This window comes from Zosterops lateralis (assembly GCF_965231275.1).
Source record: "Zosterops lateralis genome assembly, contig: HAP1_HAP1_SCAFFOLD_51, whole genome shotgun sequence".
NCBI classification, from domain to species: domain Eukaryota; kingdom Metazoa; phylum Chordata; class Aves; order Passeriformes; family Zosteropidae; genus Zosterops; species Zosterops lateralis.
The window spans coordinates 20911-33334 of record NW_028154613.1 but is presented as its reverse complement, the minus strand read 5'-3'; positions in this window follow the sequence as shown (position 1 = coordinate 33334).

Here is a 12424-nt window from a genome sequence, read left to right as displayed (position 1 = left end):
TGAAAGGGACATTGAAGGATTTAAGGAGATGGGAGGGGCATTGGAGATGGGAAAATGGAAATTACCGGATGGAAGGGAATTGGTCCCGAAAGGTGTGGCCAGAGGGATCCTGAGACGCCTGCACGAACAGACCCACTGGGGAACACGGGCATTGGCTGACCAGTTTCTGAAATTCTTTGGGTGCAAGGGGATCTTTGAGTTGGCAAAACAAGAGGTACAGGGGTGCGTGACTTGCCAGAAAGTGAATCGATCCAGATCCAGACAAGCGGCTTGGGGAGGTCGTCCTCTTTCATACCGGCCGTTTGAAAGGATCCAGGTGGATTTCACTGAATTACCAAAGGTCGGGAGGTATAGGTACTTATTGGTTATTGTGGACAAATTGACACATTGGGTAGAGGCGTACCCAAGGGCAAAAGCCACGGGTCAAACGGTTTCCAAAGTATTATTAGAGGAAATAGTCCCCAGGTATGGAATCGTGGATTGCATAGATTCAGATCAAGGGACTCATTTTACCTCGAAAATCATAAAACAATTAACCGAGGCCTTGGGAATCAGATGGCAATATCACACCCCCTGGCACCCTCAAAGTTCAGGGCAAGTAGAAAGAATGAATCAGACCTTAAAAACTCAGTTGGCAAAACTCATGATGGAAACTAAGATGTGTTGGGTAAAATGCCTTCCCCTTGCTTTGTTGAACATAAGAACCATGCCTCATTCTGATACGGGACTGTCCCCCTTTGAAATGTTGTATGGGATGCCATACAAACACGGAATGCCTGTGGGACATCCCCGAGTCGAGGATGTGCAGTTACAACCTTATCTCATCACTGTGAACAAAAATTTACCGGAGCTCAGAAGGCGTGGACTCATCCCCCAAAGTGCCCCTCTCGGATTTGCGATTCATCAGATTCGGCCCGGAGATAAAGTGTTAATCAGGACTTGGAAAGAGATTCCTCTCGCCCCGCAGTGGGAAGGACCGTTCCTGGTACTACTCACGACTGACACCGCAGTTTGAACCGCTGAGAAGGGTTGGACTCATTCATCAAGGGTGAAAAAGATCGAGGACTCAAAAGCCTCGGACTGGAAGGTCACCACTCCTCCTGGAGAGCTCAAAATCAAACTCAGGCGTCAACCTAGATGACCGACCAGATAAGTTGTAATACCCCAGGTTGTGAGTGCTTTCCTTTCATTCACTTTGAATGCGTGTACTGTAAACAGGTTTGGGTCACCCATTGTTGGAGAGGGAGTCGACCTAAAGGTCTGTGCACTAACTGTCTAATCGAGGAGCAGGTTAACACAGACTGCCTCTTAGTACTTGCCACTCGGGCCGGACTTTTTGAATTAGATTCTCCTGAGTGGTATCAGATTTTCAAAAAGGGAATAAAGGGAAAATTGGACGCTAAAGCAGAACCCTTAGCAATTGAGTGCCGGAGGACCATCAAGGTACCTTGCCGAGGAGATACAATCAAATTATCCCGGTGGGCAACCTATAAGAGAAGGTTTGCCATCAGGACCACACGGGCCCCTGAAGCAAACCCTTGCTGTCGAGAAGATGGTTTACCCTGCCGTATGTTCCCATACGGGCGATGGGCAAGGCAGAGGGGTTTTTCGGTGGGGAATCCTGACGGTCCTGAGCCTAGCCGTGTGCTGGGCCAAGGGGGCCCTTCCAGGGGCGCTCCTGAGGGAGAATCCTCCCGCGAAGTGTGAATGGTGCTTAACAGCACCAGAAACCGGGCCGATAATGGATTGTCCTCTAAAAAGGCAGTTGGGTGATTGTTGGGCTAATGGCACTCGATTTCACCTTTGTGAATTGGAAGGAAGGGTCCGGTGCCAACGCTCAGGGGCAAGTCCTAAGGGCGGGCTGTTCAGGGATCCTGCTCACTCACTCGTTAGACGAAGGCGGGAACTCGAAACTCCTTATCCGGTACCAACATGTCAACAATGTAACAAAACTGTATGGATGGGAGGAAAAAGGCAATCTACCTTCCTTTCCTACTATAAGGTGAACCCCCTGTGCTACGACAAAGCGAAACTAAAAATATGTAATATGGGTGGAAAATTGTATTGGGAAGGGAGGAATCTCAAACATGAGGAAACGGGTTTCTTGGACTCAGAACCCATCATTTTCGAGTTATTACCTCCGGGAGATAAGCGTGTGTGTTTGCAGTTTGACCAAGTTTTTTGTTTTTCAAGGGACGAGGAAGGGATGGACCCTGAAAGTAAAATGAAACAGGTAACATTGGAACTCAGGAAAAAGGAAGCTGAGGCCAGAAAGAGGAGAATTGAGCAGGAAAGGTTGAAATCGCTCAGTGAACAGTACGAGCAATTGGAAAGGCAATACGGGGATGGGGGATTTCCGGCCCCTAACCAAAACCTCTTTGTAGAACTAATGCAGGAGATAGCCACTGAATTGGGGCTGACGGATTGCTGGATTTGTGGGGGATTAAAGTCAGCCGAAAGGTGGCCCTGGAAAGGAGAAGGATTAGCCCCGGAACAACTTCTAAAATGGGAAAGCTCTAAATTGTCAAAAATAGTAAAGAGACCGGAGGGATGGATTTTGGAAAAAAGGATAGTAGGAACTATCTGCATCAGCCGGGAGGGGAAGGAGTTCACCGACCTGGTGGGTTATACTCCTTGCATAAATACCCTAACGGTGAATGACAAAACACGGGTCTGGCAACCTGAACCACCCTCCGGATATTGGAGCCAAATTCGAGAAAAAGATTGTGAGTGGTTTGAGACTATGGGACTTTGTTGGCACAAAAGTCCCGGGGCTAATCCATTTCAGGCACTAGCGGGACTGAGAGAGTACTGGGACGAGCCGGGTAGAACCAATATAGGCTGGAAAGCTCCAGATGGGATATATTGGATTTGTGGAAAGAAGGCCTATAGCGAACTTCCCCGGAAATGGAAGGGGTCCTGTACCCTAGGAATGATAAGACCCTTCTTTTTCACCTTGCCCAGAGCCGAAAGCAGTTTGTTAGGAGCTCCTCTGTTCGAAACATTAAACTGACAGAGAAGGGAGATAAGACGGGTGCTACCCATACCCGGAGGCAACCAGAAATGGGGGGAGGAGGAGTGGCCCGCTGAAAGAATCATTGAGTATTATGGGCCAGCCACCTGGGCTAACGATGGCAGTTGGGGATATCGAACACCTATTTACCTCCTGAATAGGTTGATTCGGCTGCAAGCCGTGGTAGAAGTGGTTTCTAACCACACCTCAGAGGCCTTGGAACTCCTGGCAAAGCAGCATTCACAAATGAGGGCTTTTGTGTATCAAAATCGGCTTGCCCTGGACTACCTGCTAGCAGAGGAAGGAGGGGTCTGCGGCAGATTCAATGAATCAGAATGCTGCATCGAAATCGATGACTATGGGGAGACTATCAAAGGGTTAGCACAGGAAATCAAAAAGGTGGCACATGTGCCAGTCCAGAAGTGGAATTCAATTCTTCAGGCTTCATGGTGGGACCAGCTGTTCGGACAGGGGGAATGGTGGAAGAAGGTAATATTCTTTATAACGTGCTCCATTGCAGGCATTGTCTTCCTCCCGTTTCTGATACCTTGTTTCATTCGACTGATACATTCAGTCGTCCAAGGGATGCAAATAGCATCCCTTCCCATGGATCCAGAGGCAGCACAAGGGAAAACTGTGTCCAAAATAATGAAACTTGAGGAAGAAAAAGGTAAAAGAAGGGCTGCAGAGGCCCTAAAGGAATTCGAAGAGGAGCGGAAGCTCCAACAAGGTGATGAATCCTCCCAGGAGGACTGGGAAGAATGTGACTTTTTAAACTAAAATTGAGGTCAATAAAGGGAGAAAAGCGAATTTTTAATTTGATGAATTATTAGGTGGGGGACTGTGATGAAAATAGGGTAAAAATTCGTGTATAAAATAATAATTCGATGTATAATGAAACAAAGCTAAAGTAAAATTGTAAAATCCAATAGAAGGGTAACCGTTCTCTCTCAGCCTGCTAATCTCAGTTGCAAAGACAGGACGAAGGTCATCAACTTAGACAAAAGACACTGGCCAACCCTGATAAGAATCACTTCCTCGCCAAGGCAAGGAGAAATTCCTTCCTCAACCTTCTGGTGCCACAAGCGGAATGAAATCAACATAAGACAGACTCTTGGAATTGACATAAGAAAGGAGCCTTCCCGGAATGAGACAACTAGACTTGATGAGGTCTGGGAGGGCCATCGAAAAGAAATCCGGACTATTCAACCCACCTTGGACACCTGGACTGCCTAAGGGCAGAAAATTCCTATAAAACGGTGGACTGAGAGCTGCACTGGCGTGGACTAGGGCGTCTGGTACATCGGTGCGGACCTCTATCCACCCAGCGCGCGCTGACAATTTCCTATTATTGTGGTTTTTCTCTTTTTCAGGTGCTCGATATTCTGTTATTAATAAATTGTCATTTATTAACCTGAAATTTGCCTTTGCATTTATAACAGCTTGAATGTAGCTATGTTCTAGATGAGTAAGATTAAATTAGAACTTTCCAGCTGAAATAAGAGTAAATATACTCCTCATTTTACTGACTTGCAGAGCCACCTGTATCTATTAAGATACCAAGACCCTCCTGAAGAGAGAGAGAATGCTGCTGCTGTGTGGAACTGTCTCTCCTGGGTTTGCTCTGTCTCTACCTGCAGCTGGAACAAAATGAAATTAATATGATAAATACCAATTAGTTATGGCTTTTTGATACAGATGAGACTTGGAAGACACCTGGCCCATCTCTTGCTGAAATGTTTGGGAATGAGCCTGGTGCTGTATTTGGAGCAGAAGTGCAACTGTACAGATTATTTTCTGGCTTACTCTAAGCCATTTAAACAGCAAGGTTCTCATCCTGCTGAGTAAACATGGGGTGAATTTGGCTGCTGCTGAGGAAAGTCTTTGGATTCACTGCGCAAGAAAAGAGTGCCATTAATGCTTAATGCCATTAAGCAGTTGCCATACCGGTAACAGTTTCAATTTAATGAAAGGGGTCTGCACGTATGCACACATGATTTGTGCGTATAATTTGATACAGAGGTGTGGATTAGAGTTTGCCTCTGGCTGACTGAAGATCCTTTGGATGAAAGATGATCTGCTAATGTGCTGCTAAGTTTATTAATATCCAGCAGAGCAGCTATTATCCATTTTATCAACAGATTACAGTGCTTGGTTTATGACTCCTTTTTTGCCTTCTCATGACTTGTCAAATTGCTTCCAACTGAGTATCGATGTTTCAAATCTACAATACCTGCAGAAGGCACTGCAGGTATATAAAATTAATCTTTCATGGTGCAGCTAATTTTCTTTGACTGCATAACACCAGTGCTTTCTTAGTGGGAGGCATTAAGGTCTATCTGCATATTTTTTTTAAGGCACTCATAGACTTGTACTGAAAACTTGATTGAGCATCATTCCGACTTAGAGAACTTGCTGTAAGTTCTGTAAGTGCTGTACTTGTCACCCAGCAATCCAAACACAATAGAGCATGCGGATGAAAACCAAGCATGGAGTTTTGCTGTGGAGTTTTCCTGCTGGAGAATTTTTGTCTTGATCCAGCTCCTGAATTCTGAGTAATTGAACAGAAATGATTGAGCATAGATAATTTTTCCCATGTATTAATAATTTTTCAAGGCTTGTTTCAAAGCTTATTGAAAGCTTATTTGTGGAAGAGTCTTTTGCTTTCTTAATAGCTTCTGAAATATTCAGCTGTCTAGTAATTAAATTCAATGGTCTGCATTATTCTAAGATCATTTGTATTTCAAATGTGCTATTTGACATTGGACAACTTTTAGCAGAAAGAAGTTTTGTGTGTTGCTTACACTCTGTTTCTGTTCCTTGGGCAAAGGTATCTAAATTAATTATTTAATGAATGAAGAGGAAAGGATATTGCTCAGCATGGTTAATTACTACCATATGTCCCATGCTTGCTTTGCTACCATTAATCTTCCTAAATCTTGGGAAATTTTTTGTTGCTTGATGTGTCTCAGGATTAGCTGTGAGAGAACAGCCACTTGTGGAGTAGTGGCCAAACTGCGCCTACTGTGAGATCCATTCCCAAGCGGGTTTACTGTTGTCAGGAAAGCTCTTACCAGAAAAGTTGCTCCCCATCTGCTCTTCCTTACTGCAGAGGAGTTTGTGCATCCATTGCCACATCATATCCCTCTTCCTTTCTCTGGCATGATATGAAAAAGTATCTGCATGGAAATAATATTGCTCCAAAACATAATGCACAATAAAACTGCTGCAATAGACTGCTGCAGTTCTGTACTGGGCCCTGGCATGAAATGTCCTGGGACACTCCAAGAGCAGACTGAGCACTGTACTGGCTGCTAATGGCAGCACTTTGTACTGTCATCCATGATGGATGCTGGTTAGTAGGTCATCTCCCTCCCTGAGCTGTATCTGGTTTTGGCACTACTTTACTGCAAATAGAGCTGTAGACTGGTTTTACAAAGGCTTAACATTTGACTAGTGGTGCACAAGCAATAGAAATGTCCCAGAATTTATTTTATTTTATTTGTTAGTTTCTATGAGCTGACAGATTCAGGGTATTTTGAGCTGCTGAGGTACCCAGACAGGACAGTTACTGCCTGCAGACAGAGTACTTCAACCTCGAAGGAAAAGCACTGTGCTAAATAAGCTTCTAAGCCTTTAATATGAATTTTCGAGAGTCTTAAAGCTACTATTAACTGCTGTTCCAGTCTGGTTTTGTAGGCTGGATATGGATCACTTGTATTACAACATTCGTGGATCATAACTCAAGTGAGTTACTACCTTATTCTTCTGGATTTAAAACAGGCTAAAATCGCAAAGACCTAACAGGCTTAAGGACTGGGAGAGGAGGAGGAGGATATAAAACTACATGTTAGAAGTGGCAAAGCTTCCACTTCATGAGAATAATTCTGTTTCTGCTGTAAAATCACTTAAAAGGGCACAGGAGATTTTTTCTTTGGAGATTTTTGAGCTCAGGGCTTTTCAGTGGTTATCACTGAAAACATGTATCAGCTATGGTTGTTTGAAATTTCTGTACAAACTGAGAATTGAAGAAACTGTTACTATAATATTCCCATTGGAAATTGCTTTTCTGCTAGTGTGTTTACAGAGCTGAAGAAAATGGTAGACATTCAGGGACAGCCATGAATGTGATAGGAACAATGTTAAATTAGATTGCTGACTTTGAAAACTTCTTTATAGAAATAGTATTTTTATAATTATATTATCTACTTGTTTAGAAACTCTAGCTGTTTTCTAGGAACTTTGTGAGTGGTAGGTGCTAGAAAACATGGAATCTTCTCTAGAGTGCTCACAAAAATTGGACTGTTCCACTTCATACATAAATACACACATAAATATATTCATATGTATTCAAAGAAAATTAGAGATCTAGTAGAATTCCACAGCCCCACCCTCTACCCCCCAACTAGTTTAGCCTTAAGTTAATTTCTATTGATTTACTTTAGTAGGGAGAGGGAAAAGAGCCAAGGAGGGAGGTTTCAAAGTACTCCCTTAAAAAACTATAAAGTTAAGGGTTTTATTTTGTGAACAGACTTCTTTATTGTCAAGTAGACTCTACAGTATGGGAAATATCTAAAGTAAAGCTGCCTTCAGTGCTTTCATATGCTCTGCAATATATCTGTGCAATCCTTTCCAGTTGGAACCTTTCCTCATTTTGATGGACTGGCAAGTGAAAGAGGCAACTCTGTTAATGTTTATTTTCATCCTCCATAGAACCACAGAATGGTTTGGGTTGGAAAGGACCTTAAAGACAATCTAATTCCAATCCCCCTGCCATGGGTAGGGACACAAGAATGCTCTCTTGTATAGGAACACATTTAGAATGGATGTTACATTCTAATGAAACCATAATGGCAGAGACACTGCTAAAAGGCTCATTATGCTGTAATAATCTGAACATCTATGCAAAATAATAAGTGACTAAGTTTTCGTGTGACTTCAGTCTAGCCAGATCTACTATTTTTTTCTCCTCTGTAAGTTTTCTTATTTCTTGATTATTTTTTATGAGGAGGAAGACTGAGTATTTTCTTCCTGAGACCAGTGAAGGTTAGGTGAGAGCATGTCTCTTGTACTCAGAGATGAACTCTACAAAATTATGTTTTCTTCTTTCAAGACTTTAGGGAAAAAATCATTCCTTCTGTTCCTAATTTCCAGATGTGTGCAGAGTTGCATTTGGAACTAATTAAGAGTTTGAAAGTGTTATCTTGTGTAGCAATATTTGAGTCACGGTGCATGGAGATCGAAGTTCTTTCTGCCTGCTCATGCCTAGCAAGCAAAGTCTGTGAATTTCTAGTGAAATTTTCCTACTCTGTGGCACAATTGCATTGTGAAAATGCTATTTTTTTAAACTGTATAATGAAATACTTCTGCATCACGGGAATTATCACCAATATTTTTTTCCTTCTTTTCTGCTGTTCCCCCTTTCATTCCATTTATCTTTTATTCTTGAATAATCTTCAATAATTTACTTTCTGCAAAGTTTTTGCTGGGTGGTATTTAACAGTCTTACTGCAATGTCAATAATTTAATTTTTACAGTATTCAAGATGTAATATCAATACAAATAGGTAAAAAAGCTTCTTAAAATTTGTGTTTTTTTTTTTTTTTTTTTTAATACTGCATAATTTATTGAAAAGCAAGCAGATTAACTAATTTTAATGCTAATTTGCATTACTGTATTCTCCTGCCTTTGAAATTGGATTGTTTGAAAATGTCAGAGAGAGAAAATTTCCACTTTCTGTAATCCTCAACATTTGTCTGATCCTCTGACTTTGTCACTTTCCAGTAAGCTGTGATATGCTCTAGGCAGGCCTACTTTGAAGGGAGGAAGAGTGCTGGCAACATAAAAAGGCTGGAGAGGCAGAGAGGTAACGGAAGACCACAGGCAAAAAGAAATACCTGGATAACACAATGGTGAAGAGGCAAACATGAAAACAGAAGAGACTCACACCTCAGCCTTTAAGATAATGGTTCCCAAATCTGTAAAGTTGAAGAGCTGTTTGTCACTCTGCTCTGAAGGTTTGCTGCTCATTACAGCAAGGGGAACTTTTTCAGGACAGTAGGAGCTGCAGGGCTGGGACCATGGCAGAGCAGCCTCTTTGATTTTAGTAGGGACACTTTTGGAAAGTTTGGAAAAGGTGGCACTGGGTAGAAGATGTGAAGCCAATCAGTGAGCTGCACTCTAGGGGCACCTAGAGTCAGCTACTGAATGTGTAGTTTGTCATGTCTTATTTTGAGAATCCTTAAGATGGCATTACTTTTTGTAGTGGGTCAAATTACTGGGCTGCACAGAGAGGAGGGGCAAGAACATGTGCTCAGTCATTGAGTATTTCAAACTAGAGAAGCATCAGAAATAATCTCTAATAGTCAAAATGGAGATGTAGGTAGTGCCTCTTTTCCTGCTCCCCTGGAGCCTTTTATATTCATAAGGCAGCATCTTTGTGACACTGATTCCTGTCTCTTTACAGATCAGCAGCATGTTCTTCAGGCATGATGGTAGGCTACAGGCTTTACCTGTGGTTATCTGTCTGCAATTGTCTGCCTTTTAAAACTGTTCAGAGCAAGAGATCTTCACTCTGCCTTCACCTAACAAATGGACAGGGAATGTTTGCAAGCTGCTAAATTTGAATAAAAGCCTTTTGGAGTGAGTAGTTAGCATGGCTGGCATCAGAAGGCCACTGCAGGGTTTGGGCTTTTTGTATTCTCTGGTGTATATCTGCAAACGACAAGAAAAACAGAGATAAAAGGGAGGAGATGATTCCTCTAGAACATAATAGAACAGCAAAATGTTCTAATATGGCTGGCAGGTTTGCTTATCTAGTGCTATTTTAAGCTAATGAAAGCAGTATTTCATCCTTGGATCAAGGTTTATACATATTCTTACAGTTGTGAGGGTTGTCAAAGTAATTGATGTACTGCCAAAACTGCAGTGAGGATACAAATAGATTTTTGTGTGGGTTGGAGTAGATCTCATGGTAATTTAGTGGCAATTGGTGTGTGTAGGAAGAGTATTTAGTCCCTTGTTCTGAGGTAAAAACAGTCCATTTGTAATGTAGATCTTGAGGAATATGGATCTTGGCTTTCTGAGGAAGACCAGTAATTTATCTAACTTTGTATTTTGCTTGGATTAGTGGCCAAAGTAACAGAGGAAGATGCAACTCTTTTAAAATTTGAGCTCTTATGGATGGCCTGGACTAGCTTCTCTTTGCATCTGCATGTGAGCGTTAAGTATTTTTGCTTTAACACAAGCGAAGTTCTGGTCGCTGTGATCAGCTGCTGGTATGGATGGTTTGTGGGAGAGAGAGGAAAGTATTCACAAAGCTTTCTCTAGGTACCTAGCAAGGAAGCAATGGAGCACACTAGCCATCAGGATCCAGCATTTCTTGTGTGCCAGCAAAAAGCTGTATGATCTTTCTGGGCCTTGTCACTCTGTTCTCCTCCCTGAACATCCTGGTGCTACAGTGCAACTGTTTAGTGTCTTGTCTTGTGGTGTGTTCTGACCCAGACTCTTCCAGAACAAGGCCAGAGCATATGCTACCTCTTCTCTGTGCTTCTCATCATAAGAAAAGTGAGGGTCAAGAGTGAGGGAGAATTGAACCCTCTCCCTCCAATCTGTTCTGCTACAGACATGTACAGTTACAGAATCATTACTGTAAGTTCAAAAGCATTTCTAGGTCCCTCATTTTAGGTACAGGAAAGTCTATTTGTGCACTTGACAGAGCCATTTCGTTTTAATTTATTCTGCCTGAGGGTGCTTCTAGTTAGGAGTTAGAGAAGACTACCAAAGGTGTTGAATGTGACCATGTGTTTCACTGAATCAATGGATCCTTATATTTCTTCCTAGGGAAAAAAAAAAAAGTAATGGTTCTGTTGATGCTATCCAGCTGAACCATGTCTTTTGCCCTCTTGAAATTAGAAACCAAGCTCTTAGATACATTCAAGATGTATGATTTCTTTCTAATAATGTATCTTAAGTTCTATACGAGTTTCTTTATTTTGAGAAGTTTCACTTTGTTTCCGAAGCTTACCCTTTTGAACTTATGTCCCTTCCAAGCAGAGGAGATGAGATCTTAGGATGTGTCAGAGAGAAGCAGGCAGAGAACTGGTCTAGTGTTTTGGCTTCTTTCTTTCCAATGAAGAATGACGGGGACACTATAGACAAGAGTGTGGGCAGACTTAGAGCCTGGTAAAATATAGGCAAGGACAGATATGGGTGTAAATGACCTGATAAAGATGAAAGAAGAAATTTACTGTGTTCAGTGACTTTTCCTGAAGATGAACTGCATGTTTTTTGCTGTTCTTGTTGCTATACACTTTAAGACAGATTGAGTTGAAACTTTTTTTCCAAATATCAGCAAGGTAGAGGGAAATACATAGTGTTTTGTTTGGGGAAAGCCTACCAGTGATCTGTTTCTGCTATGAAGATCCAGTTATGAGTCACTGGTGTTACTGATAGCATGTATGTACAGGTTGATGCTTATCAGCTTGATGGTATAGTGAGGACCTATTTGCTTGCTTTGATTTTGTCTGGTTTGGTATGAATAAGAGTTATAAGCTTTAAATGCATGAAAAAGCAAAATAAGAGTGATAATGTTTTCCATTAACCATGCGCTATTCTTTTTATTTTTTTCCTTTTTTTTCTTTGTTTGTTCGTCGGGCGGGAGGGCAGGGGTTGGGGTTAGGGTTAGGAAGCGCTACTATTTTAATGGTTGAACTAAGTGATTTCTATTTCCTTTCATTTGGGTACCCTTTTGCAGTAGAGGTGAGAGCACACTAGCAGCTGGTTTAATCCTGAAAATAGATTTCCTTTTCTTATTGCTTTCATGATCTTCGCAGAAATCTGTGATCTTTCAAGGGTTGTTTTACGACTGAGAACCACTCAAGTATCGAAATCGAGTGATGACAGTGACGGGATTTGGCCGGTAGATGGGGAGTCAGAAAAACTATCCTGCGGAGCCCTCGGCTTGGAAAAATAGATTTTGGGGTTTGTGACTTCCAGCAAAGTCTTTGGCTCCCGACACAGATTACCTGCTTGAGTTGATTTAATATTTTCTTCTGTGAAAGTGGATGTCGAAGCCTGGTAATCTCATAATCTCAGCCGCAGAATTTGGATCCAACTATAACTGCTGCAATGTTCAAAACGATGTGTTTGGGAGTAAATAAGCAGCTATTCTGCTCAGTGGTTGAATATGCTGTTAGATTAAATCTTGTCTACCCTATTGAGTGCAGACTAATACTACGACAAATCTAGTCTTTTATGCTTGACCAAAATATTTTGGAGCTTTTTAAGGTCACCTGCAGCTGGACCTTTTGAAATACCAGTGTGCTCCAACTTGGTTGTCTTTTAAACCAGAGGTCGTCATGCTTTAAGGACTAAGAGTCTCTGGTTAATTTGAATATTGTCTAAGAAATG